A 16,214-nucleotide genomic window follows, 5' to 3' on the forward strand; every position below is an offset into this window, starting at 1 on the left:
TCTGTGTCACTGTCTCTGTGTCACTGTCTCTGTGTCACTGTCTCTGTCCCTCTGTAATTAAAGTGTAATTTGAGTGTACTTGTTCACAAAACATAAATTTAATGTGTAGGCACAACCAGCATTTCGAAAGACACTTGGCATGTTGGCCTTTATTGACATGGTGTTAGGGTAGATCCTCCTGCAACTGTCTGGGTGTTTGGTAAGGCTGCATCTGGAATACCTGTGCACTGTTTTGGTCTCCATACCCAAGCAAGTACTTGCCTTAGACTGAACGCAATGAAAGCTCACTTAACTGATTCCTGCAATGATAACTTTGTCCTGTGTGAAGCAATTGACTAGAATGAGCTTATGGAGCTTAGAAGAATGAGAAGTGATCACATTGAAAGATGTAAGATTCTGTGAGGACTTGGCCAGATTGATGCTGAGGAGTTGTTTCCATGGCTAGAGAATTAACTGTCTAGGAATAAGGGGAGAGCCAGTTAGGTCTGAGAATATGAGAAATCTTTTGACCTGAAGAGTTGAGTGTTTGGAATTCTTTACCCCAGAGAATACTGAGTCATTGAGTAAATACGAAGCAAAGATTCTTTGGATGCTGAAAGCAATCAAGAGATGTGAGAATCAGACATGAAATTTGTGTTGAAATCAAAGTTCAGCCCTGTTGAATGATGGAGCAGCCTTGATTGACCACGTTGCTGACTCCTGCCCCATTTGCTAGGAGTGAGTTGAGTGCCTGAGCTATGACAACTCCTGGAGTTCTCACAGAAGGTCATGTTGGGTCTATGGAGTCCTGATCAGGCCCAAGGAGTCAAATGCTGGCATTCACCTCTCTGGGATGGACTGGTGTGTTTGTACTATTTATCAGAAATCAGACAGCACCAGGTTATAGTCCAACAGATTTATTTGAAATCACAACCTTTCAGAAGTGAGAGAGAAGCACACAGACACGGAATTTATAGGCAGAGATCCAGGGCAGAGAGATCAAAAGATCATACAACTGGTGTGAGTGCAGTGTTGAATAATAACTCTCTGTAGATGATCAAAAGTGTCAGACATTGTGAGTAAAGTGTCAACAGCTGAATACCAAGTGAAGGGATGACCTATAAACCGATTAAATGAGGCAGAGAGATAACTCCAAAAAATTCAAAATAAGGTGGTGCTGGAGACAAACCAAATGACTGGAATAACATGATAGGTATAAGAGTTGTATGCTGAGGGTCTAACCAAAGAAAGAGTAATCCAAAACTGTACAAACTAATTAAGGTAGCGAGATCATAACAATTTATCGAGGTGATGGCGTCAAAACAGGGTCACAGACCATTGTTCGCAGCAAACTGCCCAGCCTTCAGGATAACATTGACCACAACACCATACAACCCTGTCATGGCAACCTCTGTAAGACATGTTAGATCATCGACATGGACACCACCATCACACGTGGGAACACCACCCACCACGTGCACGGCAGATACTCATGTGACTCGGCCAACGTCAACTACCTCATACACTGCAGGCGAGGAGACTCTGAGGCATGGCATATTGGCGAGACCAGGCCGACAATGGATGAATGGACACTGCACAACAATCACCAAACAGGAATGTTCCCTCCCAGTCGGGTAACACTGCAGCAGTCAAGGTCATTCAGCCTCCGATCTTCAGGTAAGCGTCCTCCAAGGCGGCCTTCGGCGTACAGAACATCGCAGAATTGCTGAACAGAAACTGATAGCCAAGTTCTGTACCCATGAAGACAGCCTCAACCATGATTTTGGGTTTATATCCCGCTACATGTGACCCCACCGCACTGTTCTGTAAAATCTTCCTTACTATATCATCTCATGTACCATTTAGTTCAGGGGAAGTTATTGGGGTAGCAGGTGGACCAGAGATAATCTACCTCCCATCACTCCTCCTGGACAGGGTGAGGAGTTCTCTCTCCTCAGTGTTACCCCACCCCACCCCACCATGCTAATAACATACTTCACGGATGCTGTGTCATGTGGAAATGTAATACTTGTCAGAAAGAAGGAATTGTACCCTGTGTTAAAAAGAAGCATAGCCATTAAATATTTGAAACAGTACTTGGTCTTGAAATTGCACTTTGATAGCTCAACTTATGTGACACACTAATGAGTGAGAGGCTGCGTCGGTGGAGGGAATAAAGCAATAGAGGGTTGGGTCAGTGGGATAGTGAAAGGAGAGAGGCGTGGGTACAGGACCTGGAAGTGATGCATTGAGCTGGGGTGCAAGAGTTAACTGATGTGAAGCGGATGGTGAATTATAGAATGCAAGCATTACCGGGGGGAGGGGATAAATCAGTTTTGACCTGACCGAAGAGCACATTTTCAGTTGTGGGGATGGGGGAGCGCAGCGTGAGTGTCAGGCTGGATTGGATTGACTTGGGATAAAGCCTGCCAGATTGATTTAGTTTGAGTGCGCACCCTTGTCTCTCAATGATCTTTCCGATCTTCCCTGAAATCTTTTCACACCCTCTGTTTCCGAGCTGTGCTGAATAATTCATTCCACATGTTCACTCTGGGCATGGAAAGCAGTTAACCCCTTACTTCCTGTGGAATTTCTTTTAATCTTCAGCCTGTCTTTCCTATGTAGAGTTTCTGGAAATTCCCACAATAGGGTAAAAAAAAAACATCCTTTGCATTTAAATAATGCTGATCACAGTGTCAGGTCTTTAAACCAATTGTGTACCTTGTAAAGTGTAGTCACTGTTGCAATGTAGGAAACCTGGCACTTAACCTGTGCACAGATAGCAGTGCGATTATAACCAGATAATCTGTTTGTGATCAGTATTAGCCAGGACAACAGGGAGAGCACCTCTCCGCTTTCTAGTAGTGTATTCAGATCTTGTATGTCCACCTGAGAGAGCAGCTGCTGTACGTGTTTAATATGTCCACCTTCACCAAGCAGCTCCCTCACGGACATGCATTCCCTTTTACCCATTCATCCATCATCAGGATGGTTTCAGAGCTCTCTGCTTCTTCCTGGACAGAAGGCCTGAACTGTCCCCATCCACCACCACCCTCTCTGCCTGGCTAAGCTTGTCCGCACTTTGAACAGCTTCTCCTTTAACTCCTTTCACTTTCTTCAGATCGACAGTGTGCCTATGGGAACCCGCAGGGGCCCTAGTTATGCCTGATTCTTGTGGGGCACGTGGAACATTCCTTGTTCCAATCCTATTGGGTCCCTACCCAGAACGCTTTCTCTGGTGCGTCGATGACATCATCGGTGCTGCTCCCTCTCTCATTTAGAATTGGACAAACTGATCAATTTTTCTTCCACCCTGGTACATCCCTGACTTCTCCCTTCTGTTCCTCAATATCCATTACAAACCCACTGACTCCCACAGTGACCTATAAAGAACCACGAACAGTACAGCAAAGGAACAGGCCCTTGAACCCACAGAAGAGTCTAAACTAAAAACCTTTTGCCTCTACGCGGTCTGTATCCATCTATTCCTTCTCTATTCGTGTATCTGTTAAGGTGCCTTTTTTTTTTGCATTGACATGGCCTAGAATGTCAACATACCTTTCTGGAGTGAACATCCACCATGTCTTTTTCCTTTGAGAATACCGATGCAAAGTATTCGTTAAGGACCACACTCACTTCCCCCAATTCCATACATAAATTCCCCACTTTGTCCATGAGTGGACCTACCTTTCACCTGCTTATGCTCTTGTTCCTTATATAAGTATAAAATGCCTTGATTTCCCCAATCCTGTTTGCCAAGGACATCTCATGGCTCCTTTTAGCCTTCCTAATTCCTTGTTTAACTCCTTTCTTGCTAACTTTACATTCTTCAGGGGCTCCATCTGCTTCAGGTTGCTAAACCTTACATACGCCTCCTTTTTCTTTTTGAGTAGCCTTACAATTTCTCTTGTCTTCCAAGGTTCACAAATCTTGCCGCCCTTATCCTTCATTTTCATGGTCAGAAGTCACACGACACCAAGTTATAGTCCAACAGGTTTATTTGAAGACACAAGCTTTCCGAGTCTCGCTCCTTCTTCAGGTGTCAGTGAGAGAGGTGGCATCAGACACAGAATTTATAAGCCGAAGATCAAAGGGTCATAGAACTGATGTGGTGTTGAACAAATCTAAGATGGCTGTTAAATCTGAAATCAGTTACAAAGGATTAATACTCAAATTCCCAAATTTCTTTCAAGACACTGCCCTGAGATAACTAAAGGTTTTATTAGTTCCTTCAGTATACCAGAGGTGATATTTCAGGTCACACAATGCATTTTAGGTATGAGGTCTTGTTTAGAATCTGGCTGCGTATCAACTTGGAGTCAGATTGGTTTTATTTCCAAAGTAGGAACTGAAAAACTGCCCCATTGACTGTCTACAAATGGTGTGCTTTTTGAATAAAATAGAATGTATCTGCAAATGCAAATTGACCCCACAGATTTGTGTGTGCGCACGCGGGAGAGTGAGTGCGTGCACGCGCGCGCACGATGGAGGGAAGAGAGTGTGTGTGTGTGTGTGAGAGAGTGTATAATGTGGTGGGGTCACCTGTAGTGCGACGTGAACCCAAGATCCCGGTTGAGGTCGTCCTCATGGGCACCAAACTTGGTTATCAGCCTCTGCTCGACGACTCTGAGTTGTTGTGAATCCTGAAGTCTGTCTTGGAGGATGTTTACCCGAAGATCCAAGACTGAATGTTCTTGGCCGCTGGAGTGTTCCCGCACTGGGAGGGAACATTCCTGTCTGGCAAACGTTGCACTGTGTCCATTCATCCATTGTCATAGCGTCTGCATGGTTTCACCAATATACCATGCTTCGGGACATCCTTGCCTGCAGTGTATGAGATAGACAACGTTGGCCAAGTCACATGAGTATCTGCCATGCATGTGATGGGAGTAGTCATGTTGATGATCTGACATGTCTTGCAGAGGTTGCCATGACAGGGTTGTGTGGTGTTGTGGTCAATGTTGTCCTGAAGGCTGGGCAGTTTGCTGCGAATAATGGTCTGTTTAAAGTTTGGCAGTTGTTTGAAGGCAAGAAGCGGAGGCATGGGGAAGATCTTGGTGAGTTGCTCATCGTCATCGATAATGTGTTGGAGGCTGCGAAGAATATGGAGTAGTTTCTCCGTTCTCGGGAACTAGTGGATGACGAAGAGTGCGCTATCGGTCCTGTGCCGTGTCCGATTTTTGAGGGGGTCATTATAGTTTTTCCACTGTAGCCCATCGGAACTGGTGGTAGATGAGTTGAGTATCATATCCCGTTTTAATGAGGGCATTCTTCAGCACTTTCAGGTGTCCGTCATGTCCCTACTCATCTGAACAGATCCTGTGTGCATGTAGGGCTTGTCCGTAGGGAATGGCTTTTTAAAACGTTTAGGGTGGAAGCAACATGTTGGTCTTTAACGCTAATCAACTGGCCTTTAAAAGATTCCCACATGCCACCTGAGGACTACTCTTACCTTTACTCAGAAATGACTTAAAACTTAGAGTTATGATACCTGAACTATACATCTTCATACCCCGCCTCCTGTAAGGATTCCATCTCATTCTCCATTTCATCTGTTCTGATGATGCTACCTTCCACAGAGGGCCTTAGAAATGTCGACCTTTTTCCTCCCCGATCCTCACATCCCACCCCACCAGCCTCTGCATCCGAAGAATCATATGCCATCGTTTCTATCACCTCCAATGGGATGCCACCATCAGACACACATTACCCTCCCTCCCTGGTCAGCATTTTGCTGGGACCATTCCCCAAGGACACTACGGCCCACTCCTCCTCCACTCCTAACATCTCCCCATACCCCCATGGAACCTTCCCTTGCAATCGCAGAAGATATGACACCTGCCTGTTTAACACCTCCCTTCTCACCATCCAGGACCCCAGACATACTTTCCAGGTAAGGCAGTGATTTACCTGCTAATTTACCTAATTTAGCCTGAGATAAAACACCGACTGTGCAACCACTTTGCAGACAACCTGTGTTCTGGCCATAAAAATGACCCTGAAGTTCCAGTTGCCTGACACTTAACACACCACTGTGTTCCCTGGCCAACATCTCTGTCTCAGGTGCTCCAGCAAGGCTCAGAACAAGCTGGAAAAGCAACATCTTGTTTCCCACTTGGGGACCCTGCAGCCTTCAGGAGTTAATATCGAGTTCAGTAACTTCAGAGCCTTAACACTTCCTTCCTGGTCTTCTACCCACCCGCACACCCCAAGTTCTGTCATGACAAGGGCTACTTTCAGCACAGCCAACCCATTCTCACCAACTCATGGTCCCCATTATCAGTTTTTCTCCTTCCCTAGCTTACCATCATGAATCCCATTGTGTGCCTTACTCTGTCTCTCTATCTATCTCTGGGCTTTGTCTTCACCTATCTGCCCATTCCTTTCCTCCCCACTGTCTGTTATAAGCATAAATGCCACCTTTTCCTAGCCGCTGGTTCTGAAGGAGGGTCACCAGACATTAACTCTGCTTTCTCTCCACAGATGCTACCAGACTTACTGAGTTTCTCAAACAATTTCTGTTTTTGTTTCAGCTCCCACTGGAGCTTGAGCCCATGACCGTTCGAAGCTAGAGTGCTATGCAACTGTGACACTCTTACCACCAATTTCTCTGCTCCCCGAAGAGAGTGGTAAGAGTTATTAACCCCAGGATCCTCATCCTTCCCTAGTAGATCATCAATAATATAGAGTGCAGACAACCTAGTTCAGCCTCCAGCAGTGCCTATAGAGAAGGTTACAGATGGGAAACCAAAGACATTGGCCAATATTTGGTTGGTGGAGGTTACTGCTCATCCAGTAATAGATATCAGAAGATCAGTATGACAACTAGAGACTGAAGTGGTCACCTAGATAACTTGACCAAGGGACAGCAGGTAGATAAAAAGTAGGAGAATAAGGCATTTATATTATTCAAAGTCCAGATTTACGAGAAAGAAAATATTGATTAAACCCATTCTGCCACTTTGTATTAATGTATTGATTTCCTCACACACTTCTGCTAGTACGTAAACTGTTAGGGGAAGAACATTCCCTAACACTTTGTGTCACACATGGCTCAATAACATCCTTTAGGGAAGGAAGCTGTTGTCCTTGGTCTGGTCTACATGTGAATCCAGACCCACAGCACTGTGGTTAGCTCTTAACTGCCCTCTGGGCAATTAGGGAGGAGTAGTTAAGTGGAAGATGGAAAACTATGACTGTGGCTAGTTTGGCCTTCATGCACAAAGCATCCAGAACCTGTTAACATTTAGACTTGGTTCTGCTGAAATTTGTTTAATGTTCTATTACCAGGGGAGAAGATTAGACAAGTATCGTGGGGAATGATTAACCATCGGTGAGCTTATGGTTAACTAATATCTCTCAGAATTCTGGACAATTCTGATTCAAAACTGGTGAAGAGGGGATCAGGAGGATTTTGCCATGAACCCAGTTATTTCCCAGTGAGGGCCAGGGAATGGGTGCTGAAGGAGGCACGGTCTGTTCATGTGCTCTGTTGATATTCATTTTTGGCATCCCCACTGCAGTCATTTGTGAAATGAACCATTCACATATTGATACACAATGGACTCTGTTAACAGAGGTCTGGTTTGAGATGATCTGCAGTGAGGTGGATGGCAAATTCATTTCAATCAGTGCATTTCCTTTACTTTCCATTAAACCAGCAAAGTGTTTAAACTGACTGGAGTGACACATTGCTCCTCGACAAGCTGGTGGGTCACTAGGGAGTCAGCAGCCCTTGAGCCTGCGACAGGCTGTATGTTTATCTAGAAGGAGATTCTGGATTCCAATGAAATGTTGATTTGTATGCAAACTGACTTGAGTGCAGCCTACTGATTGCAAAACACAAAAACAATGGCACATTCCTTGGTATAGGCTAGCCTTTGCCACTGCCTGCGTGTTCAGGATTCATTGCCAAGCAACAGCTTGGACTGTTTTCCTGCTCTCATATCCCAGGTCGAAGGAGGGAGAACAGGTCACATCCTCTGACCCAAGCACATGACCAAGGCAGATTGTTTAATGCCCTTTAGTTTCTTACGTTACGTCAGCTTCGTTGGAAGGAGCCCAAGCCTGAGAGAGCGAGAGAGGACGAAAAGCTGTAAGGGATCGAGTGTAGGAATTTGTTGGGAGCTGCCAAGCCCGTGTTTGCACAGTGTTGACCAGAGCTATTACATTCATCATTGAGTTAAGAGAGACTCAGAACTTGGACAACACAAAAAGCAAGGATGGAAACAAAGCTTGTTATTGTACAGCTGCATGGGTACAGACACAGAGACACCCTCCAACTTTATGTTCACTGCTTAATATTCCTGTGATTACTGCTTGTGTTCCCTACATATTGTTGCTGGTTATCGTCCTGTTTATTTCTTGTTTGATATTTGTGGCAATTATTGCACTTATTTTCCTTCCTTCCAGAGATGTAGACCAGAAACTCCTTTGCTGCAAAGTCAACTCTCTCTCTCAGTTTGAACAGTGCCTCCCTACCAATAATGCTTTGGTGCTTCCTGCTAATGCTTCAATATCCCGGGAATTCTAAAGCTCAAGTCAATCCTGGTAAGAGATTGTTAATGATGATGATTTGATAGTCCAGACCTTTGTGTCTGTCTTTTATCACAGGGAGTTGCTCATGCAGTGAGTAACTGAGACACGGAGAACACCTGGCTCATTCTGTCCCCTCACTGTTTGAGTCAGCTGCTCACAATTTGGGCCATGTGGTGACTGCAGTAATGGTTAAAGGAGGGGAGATTGTTTCCCCCAAAAAGATAGTCATTCCCTCTGGAAACCTGCTGAAGATACTATATCTTGGATGATGTTAAACCTCTTGAGTGTTGTTGGAGCTGCAGTCATCCAGACTAATGGGGAGTTTTCCATCACACTCCTGACTTGTGTCTTCCAGAAGGTGGACAGGCTTTGGGGAGTCAGAAAGTGAGTTACTCATCCCAGGATTCCTAGCTATTCTGACCTATTCTTGTAGCCACAAAGTTTATAGGTCTAGTCCAGTTTAGTTTCAGAACAATGGTTTACTTCTGAACAATGTTTACAATGGGGAATTCAGTGGTGGTGATGGCATTGAATGTCAAGGGGGTTTGGTTTGATTCTCCGCTGTTGAAGGATGGTCATAGCCTAGCATTTGTGTGGCACGAATGTTACTTGCCACTTGTCAGCCTAAGCCTGGCTGTGTCCAGGTCTTGCTGCACTTGGACATGGACTGCTTCAGTATCTGAGCAGTCATGAATGGTGCTGAACATTGTGCAATCATCAGCGAACATCCCCACTTCTGACCTTATGATGGCGGAAGATCATTGATGAAGGAGCTGAAGATTGTTGGCTTAGGACACTACCCTGAGGAACTCCTGCAGAGATGTCAGATGTTGCAGATGTTTCAGCCTTATCTTTTGCATTTTTTTTTTGGCCTTTACTTCAAAGGGAATGAAGTATTAAAATTGGGAGGTCTTGTTGAAACTATACAAGGCAATAGTTAGACCACAGCTGGAATACTGGGAACAGTTTTTGTTCCCGTTGACGACAGACCAGAGAAGGTTCACTAGATTAATCCTGGGAATGAAGGGGCTGTTTTATGAAGAGAGGTTGAGTTGGTTGCATCTGTACTCATTGGAGTTTAGAAGAATGAGAGGAAACTCTGTTGAAACATGCAAGATTCTTAGGGGACTTGACCGGGTAGATGTGGAGAGTTATTTCCCCTTATGGGAGAGACTAGGACCAGAGGACATCATTGCAGAGTAGGCGTTGCCCATTTAAAACTGAGAAGAGGAGGAATTTCTTCCCTCAGGGGCTTGTGAATCTATGGAATTCTTTACCACAGGGATTGTTGAAAGCTCTGTCATTAAATTTATTCAAGTCTGAGATGGACAGATCTTTAATCAGTGAGGAAATCCAGGATAATGGAGAAAAGGCAGGAAAGTGAATATGAGGAATATCGGATCAACCATGATCTCATTGAGTGGCAGAGCAGACTTGATGGCTGAATGGCTTACTCCTGCTCCCTCCTTATGGTCACTGATGTGTTGGCTCCCTCATCATTGAGGATGGGGATATTTATGGAGTTGTCTTCTCCCAGTGAGTTGTTAATTATCCACCATCAGTCACGACTGGATGGGACAGGACTGCAGAGCTTAGATCTGATCCTTTAGTTGTTGGATCGCTTAGCTGTGTCTGTCATTTGCTGCTTCTAACATTCAACACAAGTCGTCAAGAAGCTGTTTTGCATCTTCAACAGGTTGACATTTCATTTTTAGGTGAGCCACTCTTGGTGATGGACATTGAACCCCAACCCCCTCCCCCAACTCGGATTATTCTGTTCCCTTGCCACCCTCGCTGTGTCTTTCAATTGATGTTCAATGTGGAGAAGTACTGATTCATCAACCGAGGAAGCAGCAGTATGTGGTAGCCAGCAGAAAGTTTCCTTGTCTGTTTGACCTGATAGCAAAAGACTTCATGGGGTCTGTAGTCAATATTGACTCCCTGGATAACTTCCTCCTGACTGTATACCACTATACCACCATCTCTATCAGGTCTGTCCTACTAGTGGGATTGAACATAACCTGGGAATGGTGGCAATCGCGTCTGGGACATATCATTGTCAATGAATCATACCATGCAGATAATATCAGTCTGATGCTTATCTAGTCTGTGGGACAGCTCTCTCCATTTTGACACAAGCTCCCAAATGTTAGTAAGGAAGCTATCGCAGAGTCGATATGGCTGTGTTTGCTGTTCTTTTTCTCTAGTGTTAAGTTTGATGCTGTTTGGGCTGTCTAGCTTTTACAAATATCTGACACAACTGAGTGGTTGCTGGGCCATCTAAGAATCAACAACATTGTTGCGGGTCTGGAGTCACATGTGGGATGGCAGATTTCCTTTTCTGAATGCCATTTAGGAAACAAGATAAATTTTAACAACAATCAACAAGGTTTCATAGGTTGCCGTTAGACTAACTTTTCATCCTGTTATGATGGGATTTACAGTCATGTCCCCAGACCATTAGCCTGAACCTTTGAATAACAGTCCAGTGACATTACCGTACTGCTAGCATTTCCCTGTTGAGAGTGATAAACATGATTTAGTTTTACTCCCACTTCCTGTTGGGTTTCTTACTGCCACTCACTTGTTTGTTCCCAAAAGTGTTGGAGAGCCTTTTGTAACCTAGTGACAGTGGCTAGCTATAACTGGACAGTGAGCTAAACCACTTCAGAGGACAATTAAACATCAGTCTTGTTTCTCTAATTTTCTCACTTGATGTGGACAAGGCCAGGATTTGTTAGCTGCCCCTAGGGGTTGCTAAACGCATTTCAGGGGGCAGGTAAGAGTCAGCCATATTGCTGTACGTCCGGAACCATAGAATCCTTACAGTGCAGTAAGAGGCCATTCGGCCCATCAAGTCTGCGCAGACCCTCCAAACAGTATTCCACCCAGGCTCAGCGCCCCCACCTTATGTCTGTAACCCCACATTTCCCATGGCTAGTCCACCTAACCTATACATCCTTGGACACCACGGGGCAGTTTAACATGGGCAAACCACCTAATCTGCACATCTTCGGATTGTGGGAGGAAACTGGAGAACTCGGAGAAAACCCACACAGACATGGGGAGAATGTGCAAACTCCATACAGACAGTCATCCGAGGCTGGAATCGAACCCGGGTCACTAGCGCTGTGAGACAGTAATGCTAACCACTGAGCCACTGTGCCTTCCCAACCACTGAGCCAGATGTAGTCCAGGCTAGGTAAGGCTGGCAGATTTCCTTGAGTGAACCAAATGGGTTTTTGCAACAATCAATGATTGTTTTCTGAAACAAAAACAGAAGTTGCTGGAAAAACTCAGCAGGTCTGGCAGCATCTGTGAAAAGAAATCAGAGTTAACGTTTTGGGTCTGGTGACCCTTTCTCAGAACTGAGGGTGGGTCACTGGACCCCCCGAAATGTTAACTCTGATTTCTCTTCACAGATGCTCCCAGACCTGCTGAGCTTTTCCAGTAATTTCTAGTTTTGTTTCTGATTTACAGCACCTGCAGTTCTTTCAGTTTTTAATGATAGTTTCCTGTTCAGTTCCAGCGTTATAATTTTCAATTCTAGATTTACTAAGTAATTAACTTAAGTTCTACCTGGTGGAATTTGAATCCATGTCTCCCAGGCATTAACTTGATCCTCTGGATTACTAATCCAGTCACATTGCCGTGTTAGAATGCAATTGGATCACCTAGGTCAGAGTGGTAAATGCAGCAGCAAGTTTCCTGCTCAAAGTTATGTTCATGAGCTTGTTGGGATTTTGCAACAATCTGGCAGTTTAATGGCCCTTTGGACTGAGATTGTCCTGCTTGAGTGTACGCTGGGTTCTACTGATTTTTGCTGGGCAGTTTGCTGCAAATCAAAGGAATTGTGTCCAACAAGGTTCCTGCAATCTTTTAAGTTGGTTAAATGCATCATACTAGTTTTGTAGATTTTTTACGGTCATTTTCGGTTGGTGAGTGAGATACTTATTTTAACAGCATTTTTTTTTTGCAATAAACCCACATCCAGTTTTATATATATAAAAATGCAACAGATTCGTCACTCTCAAATAATTAAGAAATGATTTTTAAATTCAAAGAAAAGGCAATTTATGTGGAAAACACTGCCCAGTTGCATTGGTTCATGAAATATTTCATATTTATGGTGCTGCAAAATGAGTTCGAGTGAACTAGTCACTTCACTTTGCAAAACTGGTATAGTCATCAGTGCAGTTTTCACTCAGTTTGCTGATTTGACCCAAAGTAGAAACTTTCCCAGTATTCTTTTAAACACTATTCAAGTTCACAGTCTGTCATGGTGGGATTTGAATCTCTCAGCATTGCTTACTAATCCAATAATGCAAACTTGGGGACAGATCCCCTTGTAGTTGTAGTCTATCTGACAGGGACCAATTGGTGAGCTTTTGCAAAGGGCTTACACAGGCTCAGTGGGCTGATTGGCCTTCTCCTTATATAGTCACTGACACCTCTCAAACCTCTTGATAGAGCAGAACACAGTGGCAATATTTGATTGGGTGGGATATATTCAGTGTGGGATATGAAGTGTAATTTTGCAGTTCTCTTGGAGAAAGTTACTTGTCACTGAGGTGTCCTTTATTGTCACAGGCCTGTGTCGTTACGCATTGGGAATGCAGGATGGTACAATTGCCGATGAAGACATCACTGCCTCCAGTGAGTGGTATGGATCAACAGCAGCCCGATTTGGCAGGTGAGGGTAGAGCATCAGTATACGCTGTGTCGCCCTTTAAAGCTTAGATGGTGAGGGAACGATTGAAGCCTTTCATCTTCACAGGTATCACCCTTGTCTCCAACAGGGATTGCTGTTAGGAAATGCACAAAGTCACTCTCTTCTGAGGGGTGGCCTTCTCTGTTGCGTGACTGTGTCCAGCTTCCTTCTTCATTCTATGTTCATCTCATTCTCTTGGTGTGGTGTGTAGAACACATACATCAGACCCGGATTATGATGGCGTCATTTGCTGCTCTCCTTGATGTCTTCAGTTCCCTCGTCCTAAGAAACCACTGTCTATGTACTAGTTATTAATTCTGTAGTTACAAATTGTCAGATTTCTGTGACCAGCCATCTTCACCATTACTTTCACTGCTCTATCACATCAGGACTTCTCCTTCCCCAAGGCTGGCTCAGCAGCAGCCTCACCTTGTATTGGGCTCGGGCCAATATCCTAAGAGTCTGATTTAGTTCAAGCTAGGCACCATCACCCCTGAGTGAAAAAAGACTCCTCAAATCCCCTCTAATTCATTTTTTAAACCAACAACTTTAAAGCTGCTGTTTCTGTTCTTGAGCTCTCTACTGACAGAAATAAGTCCTTTCTACTTTGCCTAATTTTCACAAATTTGTACACCTCATTAAATCTCCCCTCAGCCTTCTCTCTTCCAAAGATTACAATCCCAAACTATCCAAACTTCTTTTTGTCACTAGATTTCCCTATTCCTGACAACGTCCTTGTGAAATCTGCTCTGTATCCTCTCTAATGTGGTTACGTCCTCCCTGTAATGTAGTGGTCAGGACTGCATGCAATCCTCTAGCCATGATGCGTTATATGTTTCAAGCACAAACTCCCTGGTTCTCTGTTCTAGTCCTCAGCCAATAAAGAAAAGTAAAGCCATCACTTTCAGCCCTGAAAAGTGACTGGTCTACTTTAGATTACTGTAGTAGACTAAGATGTAATAAATGTTTGAGTAACAGGTGAAGCTAACTCTGCTACTACACAGCAGCAACACAAATGGTATTCACCACTAACAGAAACCATAAAGATGTCCTGCCCATTACACAAATGGATAATATAATAGAAGAATTTTAATGCCAGGTGTGTAGGCCATGACCCATGACTTCTTTGGGTTGGATTCAATTTGCCACTTTCCTGCCTGTCTGACCAGTTCACTGTTGCCTTCTTGCAGATTACAGCTTTAGTTTGCACTGTAACCTAGACAACCAGGTAAAGGCATTAAACTAATAACATGGCCAGAGGCATCAATAAGAAATGTAAGCAGCTGAGAAGTAAAAGAAATGGGTAGGGGAACACTGGAAGAAGGAACATGAGGCAGGTTATTTACGGCAAGTACATAGTAAATAGTATAACAGAATTCTAAAAAGATGGTTAACATAAAATGCGAGTTAAAAGGTGAAGTCACGATCGTCCTATCAGAATATAGGGCTGCACTCTCATTACAGAGAGACAACTGGTGGTGGTTTAACCTGAGGATCACCACACCTCAGGTGAGGGGGGAGTTTGAGAAGGAGAGTCTTTCATGGTAACCTCAGGTGGTGCGGGAATTGAACCCATACAGTTGGCATCACTCTGCATTGCAGACCAGCTGTCCAGCCAACTGCCCCTTTAAAGCGAGAGGATAGTCTATTAAAATGAATTGCAATTTCTGTACATCGTTGCATATGGTGTGCAGAATATAACAGGAGAGCTGGTGGTTATAATGCTTTGGGAGAAACCAGTGGGGATTACTGAGACATGGCTGCAGAAAATCAGGGCTGGGAGTTGAGCATTTATGCAATATATTTAGAAATGACAGGGAAAGGAAAATGGGGAGGCTGGCTAGCTGGACTGACGCATGATACCGTAATGCTAATAGCAAGACAAAACAAAATTGTCTGTCTATCTCACTTGCGCAGCCACAGGCACACATGCAGACACACATGTCCTATCCACCTGATACTGCCCTATCCCCATGTGGGCACCCTATCACCCAACCACCTGGCATCCTACTCTCAGGCACCCTATCACCAATCCAGCTGGCACTCTAACATCACTGCAGCCTAGCATCAACCTTGCCTTATGCAGCTGCCAAAGTGACTGTCAGGACTTTCAGAAAATGGCAGCTCGTTGCTGTGACAATGAAGCGAGGTTTGTCATCCTCTGATAATTCCACACTACAAAAGCCCAGTCAGAATGGAAGTACAGGTCTGTATTTCTGAGCAGCCCCTGAGCAGAATCTCCTCTCAAATCGTGGAGCTCCTTTCTTTTATAAAAAGGAAGGATTACCACTCATTGGAAAATCCTGCCCATGATGTTTTAAAATGATGATAGAGAGGGACATAAGAGTGACAGAAAACAAATCAATAGCTTGGAGAAAAATGTATTTTGAGGAGCTGGGCTTATAATTTGGGAAAAATAAAATGGCAGAACTGTTAGCCAACGCTAATGTGGAATGAAGGGAAACATTTAAAACAAACTGGCCGGATGGGTGCAGTTTCATAAACAATGAAGACTGACAACACCATCCAGGCACTTCATTCACTGCGTCCATCACCATTGTGCTTTGTAGCAAGGCTTTGCCAAGGCTTTTTCAACAGCTTCTTCCAAATCCATAACTTCTGATACCAAAATCATCAACGACAGCAGGCATGTGGGAGCACCACACCCTGCAAGCTCCACTTCGAGCCACTCATCATCCTGACTTGGAAATATATCACTGTTCCTTCACTGTCACTGGGTTAAAATCCTGGGCATTCTTTCCTGATAGCACTCTAGGTGTCCCAGCCCCTTAAGAACTGCAGTGGTTTAAGAAAATCACTTGCCACCACCTTCTCAAGGGCTATTAGGGTGGGTAATCAGTGTTGGTTTCGCCAGTGACACTAGTGCCTCATGAAGAACTTAAAAAATAAATGAAATGTATAATGTGCTAAAACAAAAGAACAAACTAAACACCAGTGTGACTCTATAGATAAAGATACAAGGGAA

The 16,214-nt window shown here is 44.2% G+C and overlaps 1 long non-coding RNA gene across 1 annotated transcript in view; it reads left to right on the forward strand.

The window, feature by feature from the left end:
- Positions 1 to 13,210, forward strand: part of LOC109925239 — a 24,627-nt gene extending 11,417 nt beyond the window's left edge. Inside the window, exons 2-3 of the long non-coding RNA XR_002260026.2 lie at positions 8,392 to 8,529; positions 13,108 to 13,210. This is a non-coding gene — a long non-coding RNA (uncharacterized LOC109925239). The remainder of the gene's footprint in view (positions 1 to 8,391; positions 8,530 to 13,107) is intronic.
- The last annotated feature ends 3,004 nt before the right edge of the window (positions 13,211 to 16,214 follow it).

The sequence above is a fragment of the Rhincodon typus genome, chromosome 28 (assembly GCF_021869965.1).
Source record: "Rhincodon typus isolate 14 chromosome 28, sRhiTyp1.1, whole genome shotgun sequence".
Lineage (NCBI taxonomy): Eukaryota > Metazoa > Chordata > Chondrichthyes > Orectolobiformes > Rhincodontidae > Rhincodon > Rhincodon typus.